Here is a 14620-nt window from a genome sequence, read left to right on the forward strand (position 1 = left end):
ATGCTGGCTGCTTTCCATAAGCCGGTGAGCCTCGGCTGCTTCAGAAAGGGGGAAAGATTTGAAGATAACAGTCTTAACCTTTCCTTCTGCAATTGCAGGCCAAACATTCTTGTCCACTTCACTAATTATCGCTGCTTTATTTTCAGGACTTCTATTACGCAAGCCAGCCCCTATACATAATGCACCATATTAAATTATAAATGTCATGTTCAACTACACTCAGATCCTACCATACACCTGCCACCACACATCAATCACAATAAACATCAAGGAGTACTCAATATATCGTTTAACACTGACAGCTAATCTCCACATCTAAATATATGGTCATTGACTAATACTCAATAACATGAAAAGCACTACTGAACCTGCTGTAACAAATACTCTTGCTCCCCGGTATTTAGCTATCTGAATTGCAAGTGTACCGATTCGACTCGAACCTCCATGAATCTGATAATTAAAAGATTAAAGTCAACATATCAATTATTCAGCTAGAACTATTACCAAATAAAAGATCCAAGGAAGATAATTACACAGTCAAACCAAAAGCAACGCAAGAATCAGTGAAAAAATTACTCCTTGTGGTAGTACTATATACAGAATTTACAAGGTTCAATACAGATTTACTAAGTTAGAGGTATCAGCCGCTGAACATGCTCGTAGTCAGTATAGGGTCCCTCAATATCTACAACCTTCAGTCTCTTAACAAAATAAAGTCCATTACCCAATTTATTGTCAGCCTTTTCTCGAAGTTCTTTAGAGTTTTAAATTTTCATTGTCTAATTTTGCTTTGTTGTCCATTATTAGATACTGAGGATGTTTTCAAGTCCAAGTAAATGCCTGGAAAGAGAATAGAAAAACAAAATCACCATCATCAAGATACAAAAACAGAGTAGTTATGAAAGATTATAAATTTATAACAATAATAATGCCTTGCCGCATCAAATATTACCTCAAATGGATTAGAATTTCTTTAATGGAGGTGTAGCTGAATTTGAATTGCTACTATCCATTGTTAAAAACTTGCGCTTCTGAACCGATGAATTTCTGCCATGCATCATTCTTGTGTTTAATTGTTCCAGATCCTCCTCAAATACCCAGCGATAACCACAATTTTTCACCTCCACGTGCAAACCTTTGGGCTGATCTCGCATGGTTACCACCAATTTGATACCATCAAGATCATTTGATCCTTGTGATAAATAATTTACACAGTCATCAATGAATACTTCCCGAGTGAAAAAGAGTAACAACAAGTGATCAGATTCAACAGTGACCAGATCTTTCTCAAAATGTATCGGAGGATGGGCAAAACTCCTCCACCATTTTTTTTCAAAACCGAGCCAAAGAGTTTGGAAATAATTAGGTGGTCTTGTATCACTCAAATTAGTCAGATCATCATGTACCACAAATGCTGCGCAGCAAGCAACACCTATCCAATATTTGTCATGCAGAATTGGAGATGGATCCATGCTTATTGAACTACCCACATTTTGATTGTTGAACCACCTTGGAATTCCACTTCCAGGAATAACAATATGAATCTCACCGAAGGGAAGGGAGGATTGCATGTGCACCTTATACCACAAAAATTAGTTATGTATTAGTTCAGACACACAAAAGACACACAAAAAAGAGAGAGGGAAAGAGAGATAGGGAAAGGAAAGATGGAGTCGGTACCTTAAGGAGTCATATCATCCAAGAAAAAGCCATGTTATAACAGTTTTCCATCTCGCTCAAATTGGGACAGTCAAATATATTTAATCCTGCCCAAAATCCATCAAAACGTGTTTCTCCATAAATTGGGAGAGTACTTGGGAGCTCAGGCAAATATTTCAGCTGCTTACAGTGCTCCAAGTTGAAATATATAAGTTTGGAAAGTTCCTTGATGGTAGATGGTAGTGTAACAAAATTGTTTCCCCCCAACTTTAATCTTTCTAAACAATGTAACCTTCCAATAGCATCAGGGATTTGAAGTAGATTGCAGAAACTTAGGTCAAGATTTCGCAAATATAGGGAACGAGGCAAAGAAGGCAACAATAAACCAACTGAATCCTCATGTCTTGGAGAACAGAAACCACGGAAAGGCAACATTAGAATTTCAGAGATGGAGAACGTTGACTGGCATTTGATAGGATTTCTTCCCTTTATATAAAACTTCTTTAAATTTTCTGCATGCCTTGGTTTCTCTAACAGCTGATTATTATATAATTTTGAACAGCCACAGAGATTTAGGTTTTCGAGAGAACTGAGATGAAAAATGTTGTTGGGAATACTGACTAGATTTTTACAATTTTTCATATTCAAATGAGCAAGCTTTCTTAGAACACCAATGGATGGATCGATCTGCACAAGTTTTATGCATCCTTCAAGTGTCAGCCTCTCAAGATTAGGGGCCTGTCCAAAAAAGTTGTTGGGAATACTAACAAGATTTTTACAATTTTTCAAATTCAAATCGGCAAGCTTTCTTAGAATACCAATGGATGGATCGATCTGCACAAGTTTTATGCATCCTTCAAGTGTCAGCTTCTCAAGATTTGGGACCTGTCCAAAATCCGGCATCTTCGTAAGATTTTCGGAGTGAGAGAGATCCATCCATCTAAGTTGGGTAAAGACTGCAAGGAGACCCAATAGTAGGAGACAAGATTAATAATGACGTTTAAGCTTTCTTTATGTTACTTTAATCAACTAAGAGAAACGGGAAAGAACATGAGATAATTATTTGTTCATTTAAAGAAAAACAAAATAGAAAACGATCAATAGTTTACCAAACCTTTATGCCTTCCCATAGTTGTTTGATGCTACTGTTTGGCAGTTTCAATTCAACAAGTTTATCTGGCTGAAACCTTGATGGCAAACTCGTGAAAGGATATTTATTCCAACTAAGATATCCTAATTCATTGGAAAGATAACTGAGGCTTCCTGAAAAATTCATATTCCAAAGTATGAGCAACTTAAGATGACTCATTTTTGATAGAGCATCTGCCCTCATTGTTATTTCTTGAATCTCGTGAAAATTGTCAGGAATTCTTTGCATAACTATAGCTTCAAGATTTTCTGCAGCCTAAAGCATTGCAAAGAAGAAAGAAAATGTTAGATTTTTTAAATTATTATTGATTCTAGAAAAATGGTAACCTAGGATTTTATATTCAAAAATTATTTTACCATATTTTTTAACATAACATTTTGAAGATCCCAGTAGTCCCACAGCCTACTCCACTTTCTTGGCTCTTTAGGTGATTTTTCTCGAACAATACTCCTGCCTAGTTCTTTCAACAGGTCATGCATTTCAATTATCCCCATCTTACTGGTTATGAGCGATTTATCAATGAGAACTCCTATACCAATTTCAGGATAAAATCCACAAAAATCTAGAACTTCCTTCACATATGTCTCCACCTCAAGGCAAAAGAAACAAGCAATATCTAGAAATATTTCCTTTTCCATATCATCCAGTCCATCAAAACTTACTCGAAGCACATCCATGACATCTTTGCTTGGATTTTCTCTCAGTCTAGCCAATGCACTTCTCCACTCAGAGACATCTCGACCAAACAAAAAAGAGCCCAATACTTTAATTGCTAATGGTAGCCCATCAGCATATCGAACTGCATCATATGTCAAACTTTCATAATCTCTCATGATATCATCACATTTGAAAGCTTTTGAACAAAACAATTTTTGTGCATTACAATGATTCAAGAGTTGGACTCTATAAACCGCATCCACTCCATACTCTTTTAAGACATGCTCATCTCTAGAAAGTATGATGATTCTACTCCCAGCACCTAACCATTCACGATTGACAGCTAATTTCTCCAGTTCTTCAACTTGACCAACATTATCAAGAACTATAAAGGCCTTTACATTTCGTAGCCTATGTCGTATCAAATTAGCCGCACCGTAAAGATTACATATCTGATGGGGTTCTTCATTTTGAGTTTGTCCTAGAAGTCGCTTTGCTGCACCAGTTGGACCATAATCTCTATAAAATTTGCTGACATCATCAATAAAACAGCACGCATCATATTGATGAGAGATTCTTTCATACAAAACAGTAGCAAGAGTTGTCTTTCCTACTCCACCCATTCCAGAAATTCCTATAACTCGAACATCATCATCCGAGCTCAAGTGTAAAAGCTTTTCCAATTCCTCTACAGGAGATTCTATCCCAACTAGATCATTTGGAAGACTTGAAATTTCTGGATGCAATATACTCATTAACTCTCTAACAATTTTTTCAATCTCTGCATTTTGTGGCCTGAAAGTTTAAAGAAAATCAACAACGCCATATCAAACACCAAACAAAACCAAAAAATAAAATAAATACCTATACAAGACATGAGAACACAGTTTTTCTTTTTTTTCTTTTTTCTTTTCATAAAGCATGTAAATTTGGACCCCATTTACGTGTTACGTCTTCAACAAATTACACAGCGCTCACCCTAACCTCTAGCTTGAGAAGGGAAGTAAATCGATGAATAGCAAATCAGTAAGAAACAATCAATATCGGAGCGGCATAAATTAAGATCTTAGATGAAAACCTTAAATTTGCTTAATCTAGTTGTTGCAAATGCATAAACCATCAATATTGGAGAAGATGACTTACTTATCCCGTACATCCCAACCAGAGAGATTGGCAACTCGTGTCAGAGCTCCTCTCCATCTTTGCACTTCCACCATCTTGTCTAAATCTTCTTTGAATCTCTCTTCATGTACCGAAAAGGCTTTCTCATAATCCCCACCTTGTTTTCGCACCTCAGATGGATCAACATCATAGAAAATAGGCAGAACACGTTTTCCAGATACTTGAACACAATCGAGGATTTTAGCGAGTTCTCTCAAGCACCATGTTGAGGAAGCATAGTTCTTTGAAAAGATGACAATAAAAATTTGAGACCCTTCAATTGCTTGCAGGAGCTCAGGTGCTATGGATTCGCCTTTCTTGAGATTTGTATCATCCCTGAAAGTAAGAATCCCTTTTCTAGAGAGAGCAGCAAAAAGATGATCGGTGAAATTGTAGCGGGTATCCTTACCTCTAAAGCTGACAAACACATCATATTTTCTTATCATCCCATATGAAGAACTGCATTCGATGCTTTTGCAAGCAGCCATTGCAACATCAAATGCCATAAGCTAACTATTTTTAATATTCTATCAGTATTACTGTGAAGCTGAAACTGGAATACAACTGTTTACCGAAATAAAGAAACGGTGGGTAGGGAACGAATATAAGAAAAAAACCCTATACTTCAGTGTCGGTGCATTGGCTAAACTGAGAAGTGAAGTTCCATTGTTTTTAATATTTTTCTAATTACACACCAAAAGCTTTAAAGCTTAAGCCAGTGACTGATGGGACCGCCTCTTACCTGTGAAAATGATGATATAATTATGTAATTTTATCATAACCATCTGTACAAAAATTATATACTTTTTTTTTTCTTTTATCCTATCATGATTTTTATCTTATTATTAATAAAGAATTATGATTAAATAATATGATGATTTTTTTACATGAAATACTCATGAACCGTTTTAATAGTTTTATATTATATTTGATGCAAGCTGAAATAAATTTCAACATTCTTGATTTTATTCTGTAACTGATTTAGAAATTCAATGAAAGTTATTCTCTCAAGTAGAATAAGTTGAATATAAAATCACTCCACATGTAATTTCTCTTAAAAATTCTCAAAGAAATTAAGGAATCTTTTCTAACCTTAATAAAATACTGATATCTCATTTAAACTTTTTGAATCAAAAAAGAAAAAAAAATCACTCCACATCATATTCCGTCTATAGAGTAAGGATTTTAATATGCAACTTTATCCTTATAAGAAGAGAGTAATTTTTGGAACTAAACCCATGACTTTTTTTTTTTTTTTTTGGTTACAAAACCCATGACCTTTTTAGTCATAAAAAAACAGATTTAGTGATTTACCACTGTTTCATCAGCTCGTCTTCTTAATAAAATAAGTTGCGTATATAGTATTAAAAGATTGTGGAATACTTTCAGGTGAGTTGGACTCGGCACTGGAAAGTTATGCCTTTGCTTTAATGACTCTGAAATTTAATGCTTCTTATTTAGTATTTTGTTTAACATGAGGTTGTTCTGAGAAAATATATGATATATCAGCTGACTTTGTAGTTTGTAGAAGTGTATACTTTTAAGTATAACAAAGTATTTAGAGGACTGAACTAAAGTCCATTTGCCATTTAGAGGACTGAACTATACTAGCTGCTTCCATCTTTTTTCCATGTTATTCCATCTTTCTTTGTTTTAACTATTTGAGTTTGAATATTTGGTCAGTATGAAAAAAATTAATTCTTCTAACTGAACAAAGCCCAAAAAAACTTGATTTGCTGTTGAAATGTACTTCGCTTTAAGCAGTGAGTTTCAAGAAACCAACATCTCTTAGAATCAGCTATATTTTTAGTCCAGTTGTAATGTCCCGCGCCGGCAAAGGTACTTACACGAATATGGTATACGCGCCCATATAATTGAATGCATAACGGTTATATAAAACATAGTGCATTAAAGAAATCAACATCATGTCTTACGTAAATACAAACAGTGCCACCAGAAAATACAAGATATAATTTCAAACCATGGGATACATCAGATCCCTATCTAATACCACAAAACAGCAACCTGATTCCCAGGACTTCTATTATCACTGCAGGCCAAAAATTCTTCTCCACTTCACTAATTATCGCTGCTTTATTCTCAGGACTTCTATTACGCAAGCCAGCCCCTGTACACAATCCACCATACAATATTATAAATGTCATGTTCAACTACATTCAGATCCTACCATACACCATAAAAAAAAAAGCACACGTTCCAATTATGAAAATGCTGGTTGTCTAATATGTCTTCACACAAAAAACATGTTCAAGAATAAAATCAAAAGAATGAGAACCTCGGAAGGGGTGCGACAACTCTTGCGGAAGGTAAGTCTGGAAGAAAGCACAATGTAGAAAACAAGGGAAATACGGTGATTGAAACAACTAGAAAATGAAAAACTAGGAAGAAGCTCGACGCAGAAATACCAAAAGAGATATAATCAAGAACTAGGAGTGTGGATGGAGCGCAAACCAAACCTGTTTTCACAGATCGGTTTTAAAAACCAAACCACTTTTGTCATTTTAAGTTGAAAAGCACAAACAAAATTTGTAAGTAGAAGTCATTGGAAAATTAATTTGTCATTATTTTAAATTTTCTCATTATTCTTCCCTCTGTCCAAATTAAGTAGAATTTCCTGGATTACTTTGTATTTTTGTAATTATTAACATCAGTGATTGACTTTTTACGTCAATTTCATTAAGTTTGATTTTTCATATTCCAACATACAAGATGTAGCACCATGTTCGTACTTGTACAGAAAAATATTTACATGTAGAAAACTAAAATTGTAAAGAACCTTAGGATACAACACCCCAAAAGCTAGCTCAAAGGGTGGGAGTGCCCAAGTCCTTATAAACTCCACATTAGTTACTCATACAACCAATGTGGGACTATATATCTCAACACGCCCCCTCACACGAGAGCCCATTGGGCTTGAAGAGTGGAAGATGCAACAGGTCCAGCCTACCTGTGCTAAGAAAGTCCACAAGAGAAAGTGGGGAGCGGCGAGGCTCTGATACCATGTAAAGAACCTTGGGATAAACACCCTAAAAGCTAGCTCAAAAGGTGGGAGTGCCCAAATCCTTATAAACTCCACATTAGTTGCTCATACAACTAATGTGGGACTATATATCTCAACAAAAATTGAACAGGAGCATCTATTAGAAAAGGACAAAATTTGTAATACCTTGTACAGTAAGACGCTTGGCAAGTAAAGAGCGGAGATCTACCCTACTTCTGTAGAAACCCCCCCTTGAAATCCGATAATAAAAAGCCTTCCATCAAAATTTAAGCTGTCAAGATTTCTTTGATAGTAGGATGCTCCCAAACAATCGAGAATAACATCAACACCTGCCACTACACATCAATCACAATAACACATCAAGGTGTACTAAATCTAGAATAAAATTTTCGCAAACATTGCCTGGAATTTCAATGAACGAGATTGGATATTAACTACTTTAAAACGTCAGTTTCACTGAAAGCTAATCTCCACATCTAAATATATGGTCATTGACTAATACTCAATAACATGAAAAGCGCTACGCTACTGAACCTGCAGTAACAAATACTCTTGCTCCTCGGTATTTAGCTATCTGAGTTGCAAATGTACCGATTCCAATCGAACCTCCATGAATCTGATAATTAAAAGATTAAAGTCAACGTATCAATTATTCAGCTAGAACTATTACCAAATTGAAGATCCAAGGAAGATAATTATACACTCAAACCAAAAGCAACGCAAGAATCAGTGGTAAAATTACTCCTTGTGGTAGTACTATATACAGAATTTATAAGGTTTAAGTTAAGGTATCAGCCGCTGAACATGCTCGTAGTCAGTATAGGGTCGCTCAATATCTACAACCTTCAGTCTCTTTTAACAAAATAAAATCTGTTTTTAGGTCCATTACCCAATTTATTGTCAGTCTTTTCTCTAAGTTCTTTACAAAAGAGTTTTAAATTTTCGTTGTCTAATTTTGCTTTGTTGTCCATTATCAGATACTGAGGATGTTTTCAAGTCCAAGTAAATGTTCTCACATCATAAGTCTTAGCTCCATATAGTTGGAGAAGAAAATCAATTTTGTAATTAATTGAGGTGTGCTTAACAACTTTCTTTCGAAGAAGGTGAGGGTGCAAAACAGGGTATTATAGCGACTGAAAACATTCGCACACATCATTAATACATGTAATTCTTGTAATCAATAAGTTAAGTTGTTTTTAATGATATAGATTGTCAAGGTTTTTAGAATTATCATTATTTTTTAACTGAAGTATGCTAGCCTTTCTTTCCAATGAAATGCTGAATAATTTACTTTCATAAACTGATAAAAGTAATTAGACTCCCCCAATATTCTACCTTAAGACAGCTGCATCATTCTTTACCTTTTACTCCCTTGAAATGATGACAACTAGCTATAGATCACCTATGACAATCCATGACCCAATATGCTTATGCTCACTTCAACAATGTTCTGAATTAATATTGACTCTAGCCTGGAAAGAGAATAGAAAAACAAAATCAGCATCATCAAGATACAAAAACAGAGTAGTTATGAATTATTATAAATTTATAACAATATTAATGCCGTGCCGTATCAAATATTACCTCAAATGGATTATAATTTCTTTAATGGAGGCGTAGCCGAAATGGAACTGCTACTATCAATTGTTAAAAACTTGCGCTTCCGAACCGATAAATTTCTGACATGCATCATTCTTGTGTTTAATTGTTCCAGATCCTCCTCAAATACCCAGCGATAACCACAATTTTTCACCTCCACGTGCAAACCTTTGGGCTGATATGGCATGGTTGCCACCAATTTGATACCATCAAGATCATTTGATCCTTGTGATATAAAATTTACACAGTCATCAATGAATACTTCCCGAGTGAAAAAGAGTAACAACAAGTGATCAGATTCAACAGTGACCAGATCTTTCTCAAAATGTATCGGAAGATGGGCAAAATATCCACGCGTTGTGTTTTCGAAACCGAGCCAAATTTTTTGAAAATAATGAGGTAGACTTGTATCACTCAAATTAGTTGGATCATCATGTGCCACAAATGCTGCGCAGCAAGCAACACCTATGCAATATTTGTCGTGCAGAATTGGAGATGGATCCATGCTTATTGAACTACCCACATTTTGATTGTTGAACCACCTTGGAATTCCACTTCCAGGAATAACAATATGAATATGACGGAAGGGAAGGGAGGATTGCATGTGCACCTTATACCACAAAAATTAGTTATGTATTAGTTCAGACAAACACACACACACACACACAAAAGAGTGAAAAAGAGATAGGGAAAGGAAAGATGGAGTCGGCGGCACCTTAAGGACTCGTATCATCCAAGAGAAAGCCATGTTATAACAGTTTTCCATCTCGCTCAAATTGAGACAGTCAAATATATTAAATCCTGCCCAATATCTATCAACATGTGTTTCTCCATAAATTGGGACAGTACTTGGGAGCTCAGGCAAATATTTGAGCTGCTTACAGTGCTCCAAATTCAAATATAAAAGTTTGGAAAGTTCCTTGAGTGTAGATGGTAGTGTAACAAAATTGTTTCCCCCCAACTTTAAGCTTTGTAAACAATGTAACCCTCCTATTGCATCAGGGATTTGAAGTAGATTGCAGAAACTTAGGTCAAGATATCGCAAACATGGGAAACGAGGCAAAGAAGGCAACAATAAACCAACTGAATCCTCATGTCTTGGAGAATAGAAACCACGGAAAGGCAACATTAGAATTTTAGAGATGGAGAACGTTGACTGGCATTTGATAGGACTTCTTCCATTTATATCAAACTTCTCTACATTTTCTGCATGCCTTGGTTTCTCTAACAGCTGATTATTAAATAATTTTGAACAGCCACAGAGATTTAGGTTTTCGAGAGAACTGAGATGAAAAATGTTGTTGGGAATACTGACTAGATTTTTACAATTTTTCAAATTCAAATGAGCAAGCTTTCTTAAAATACCAATGGATGGATCGATCTGCACAAGTTTTATGCATCCTTCAAGTGTCAGCCTCTCGAGATTTGGGACCTGTCCAAAATCAGGCATCTTCGTAAGATTTTCGGAGTGAGAGAGATCCATCCATCTCAAGTTGGGTAGAGACTGCAAGGAGGGCCAATAGTAGGAGACAAAATTAATAATGACGTTTAAGCTTTCTTTATGTTACTTTAATCAACTAAGAGAAACGGGAAAGAACATGAGATAATTATTTGTTCATTTAAAGAAAAACAAAATAGAAAATGATCAATAATTTACCATACCTTTATGCCTTCCCATAGTTGTTTGATGCTACTGTTTGGCAGTTTCAATTCAACAAGTTTATCTGGCTGAAACCTTGATGGCAAACACGTGAAAGGATATTTATCCCAACTAAGATATCCTAATTCATTGGAAAGATAATTGAGGCTTCCTGAAAAATTCATATTACAAAGTATGAGCAACTTAAGATGACTCATTTTTGATAGAGCATCCACGCTCATTGTTATTTCTTGAATCTCGTGAAAATTGCCAGGATTTCCTTCCACAACTATAGCTTCAAGATTTTCTGCTGCCTAAAGCATTGCAAAGAAGAAAGAAAATGTTAGATTTTTTAAATTATTTATAGATTCTAGAAAAATGGTAACCTAGGATTTTATATTCAAAAATTATTTTACCATATTTTTTGACATAACATTTTGAAGATCCCTGTAGTCCCACAGCCTACTCCACTTTCTTGGCTCTTTAGGTGATTTTTCTCGAACAATATTCCTGCCTAGTTTTTTCAACAGGTAATGCATTTGAATTATCCCCATCTTATTGGTTATGAGCGATTTATCAATGAGAACTCCTATACCAATTTCAGGATAAAATCCACGAAAATCTAGAACTTCCTTCACATATGTCTCCGCCTTACGGCAAAAGAAACAAGCAATATCTAGAAATATTTCCTTTTCCATATCATCTAGTCCATCAAAACTTACTCGAAGCACATCCATTATATCTTTGCTTGGATGTTCTCTTAGTCTAGCCAATGCACTTCTCCACTCAGAGACATCTCGACCAAACAAAAATGAGCCCAATACTTTAATTGCTAGCGGTAGCCCATCAGCATATTGAAGTGCATCATATGTCAAACTTTCATAATCTCTCATGATATAATCACATTTGAAAGCTTTTGTACAAAACAATTTTTGTGCATTACAATGATTCAAGAATTGGACATTATAAACCGCATCCACTCCATACTCTTTTAAGACATGCTCATCTCTAGAAATTATGATGACTCTACTCCCAGCACCTAACCATTCATGATTGAAAGCTAATTTCTCCAGTTCTTCAACTTGACCAACATTATCAAGAACTATAAAGGCCTTTACATTTCGTAGCCTATGTCGTATCAAATTAGCCGCACCGTAAAGATTACATATCTGATGGGGTTCTTCATTTAGAGTTTGTCCTAGAAGTCGCTTTGCTGCACCAGTTGGACCATAATCTCTGTAAAATTTTCTTACATCATCAATAAAACAGCACACATCATATTGATGAGAGATTCTTTCATACAAAACATTAGCAAGAGTTGTCTTTCCTATTCCACCCATTCCAGAAATTCCTATAACTCGAACATCATCAACCGAGCTCAAGTGTAAAAGCTTTTCCAATTCCTCTACAGGAGATTGTATCCCAACTAGATCATTTGGAAGACTTGAAATTTTTGGATACAATATACTTATTAACTCTCTAACAATTTTTTCAATCTCCGCATTTTGTGGCCTGAAAGTTTAAAAAAAATTAACAACGCCATATCAAACACCAAACAAAACCGAAAAAAAAATAAAAAAAATACCTATACAAGACATGAGAACACAGTTTTTTTTTTTTTTTTTTTTTTTCATAAAGCATGTAAATTTGGACCCCATTTACGTGTTACGTCTTCAACAAATTACACAGTACTCACCCTAACCTCTAGCTTGAGAAGGGAAGTAAATCGATGAATAGCAAATCAGTAAGAAACAATCAATATCGGAGCGGCATAAATTAAGATCTTAGATGAAAACCTTAAATTTGCTTAATCTAGTTGTTGCAAATGCATAAACCATCAATATTGGAGAAGATGACTTACTTATCCCGTACATCCCAACCAGAGAGATTGGCAACTCGTGTCAGAGCTCCTCTCCATCTTTGCACTTCCACCATATTCTCTAAATCTTCTTTGAATCTTTCTTCATGTTCCGAAAAGGCTTTCTCATAATCCCCACCTTGTTTTCGCACCTCAGAAGGATCAACATCATAGGAAATAGGCAGAACACGTTTTCCTGATACTTGAACACAATCGAGGATTTTAGCGAGTTCTCTCAAGCACCATGTTGAGGAAGCATAGTTCTTTGAAAAGATGACAATAAAAATATGAGACGCTTCAATTGCTTGTAGGAGCTCAGGTGCTATGGATTCGCCTTTCTTGAGATTTGTATCATCCCTGAAAGAGAGAATCCCTTTTCTAGAGAGAGCAGCAAAAAGATGATCGGTGAAATTGTAACGGGTGTCCTTACCTCTAAAGCTGACAAACACATCATATTTTCTTATCATCCCATATGAAGAACTGCATTCGATGCTTTTGCAAGCAGCCATTGCAATATCAAATGCCGAAGCTAACTTGTTGAGGATGATGTGATGTACACTATTTCTATCAGTATTACCGTGAAGCTGCAAAGGGAGAAATAAAGAAACGGTGGGTAGTGAACGAATATAAGAAACAAACCCTATACTTCGTCAGTGTCTTGTGGTCTGGGAGTTGAAGACATATTCCTATGAGTTTACAAAGACATATTCCTCTTGCAAGCCATTTCAATCAAGCTTCGTGGGAATTCCGAAAGTTTTGACTTTTCAAACACCTCCATGTTACTTTCCAATTATTAAAACTTTTCAATCTAACTTCATAGGGGAAATTATTACGGTGCTCGGGGAGTACCACTTACTCACTGGACAGACCAATCAAAATTTGGTAATAAATGTGATATTTATTTTTTTATTTTTATATGTACAGAGGAGAGAGGACATGGAAAAGTTCCTCAGTTTTGGCTTTTTCAACATGTCCATGTTGCTTCCTGTGCGGTGAAGTTGGGTAGATAAATTCAAAATCTATTACATTTACGCCTGAGGGAAAAGCCTCCACTATTTTATAATGATAATATGAAGTATGAACACACTTTTTTTTTTATTGCCCATTTTTCTATTAAAAGAAAAAGGTGATTGGTTTGGGGGCTGAGGACGGGATTATTATTATTATTAAAAAGGTTATAGCCGCCCTAAGTTAAATTGAGAAGTCAGTGATTGATGACCTCTAATAGTTTTATATTATATATGTCTAAGTCTAACACTCATATATCATGCAAGCTGAAACAGATTTCAACATTCGTGATTTTATTATGTAACTGATTTAGAAATTCAATCAAAGTTGTTCTCTTAAGTAGAATAAGTTGCATATAAAATTACTCCGCATTATAAATTGAAAAAATTATAATTTTTATACGTAGCCTTATTCTTATAAAAAGAGAGTAATTTTTGGAACTAAGCCTGTGACCTTTTTAGTCATCAAAGAATATATTTACCACTTCAGCTCGTCTTCTTAATAAAACAAGTTGCGTATATAGCATTAAAAGATTGTGGAATACTTTCAGGTGAGTTGGACTCCGCCATTGGATAGTTATGCCTTTGCTTTAATGACTCTGAAATTTAATGCTTGTTATTTAGTATTTTGTTTAACATGAGGTTGTTCTGAGGAAATATATGATATATCAGCTGACTCTGTAGTTTGTAGAAGTGTATATTTTTAAGTATAACAAAGTTTTTAGAGGACTGAACTATACTAGCTGCTTCCATCTTTTTTCCATGTTATTCCATGGTTTTATTGAATGAATTATACAAAGGTTATGGCTAAACTTAATGAATTGTTTTCTTTGTTTTAACTATTTGAGTTTGAATATTTGGTCAGTAT

The 14620-nt window shown here is 35.1% G+C and overlaps 1 pseudogene; it reads right to left on the reverse strand.

The window, feature by feature from the left end:
• Positions 1-1443: 1443 nt before the first annotated feature.
• LOC133306714 (uncharacterized) lies at positions 1444-13466 on the reverse strand (annotated as a pseudogene).
• Positions 13467-14620: the final 1154 nt, after the last annotated feature.

Source organism: Gastrolobium bilobum, unplaced genomic scaffold, assembly GCF_033153095.1.
Source record: "Gastrolobium bilobum isolate Gb01-03AN ecotype WA unplaced genomic scaffold, APGP_CSIRO_Gbil_v1 utg4375, whole genome shotgun sequence".
Taxonomy (NCBI): Eukaryota; Viridiplantae; Streptophyta; class Magnoliopsida; order Fabales; family Fabaceae; genus Gastrolobium; species Gastrolobium bilobum.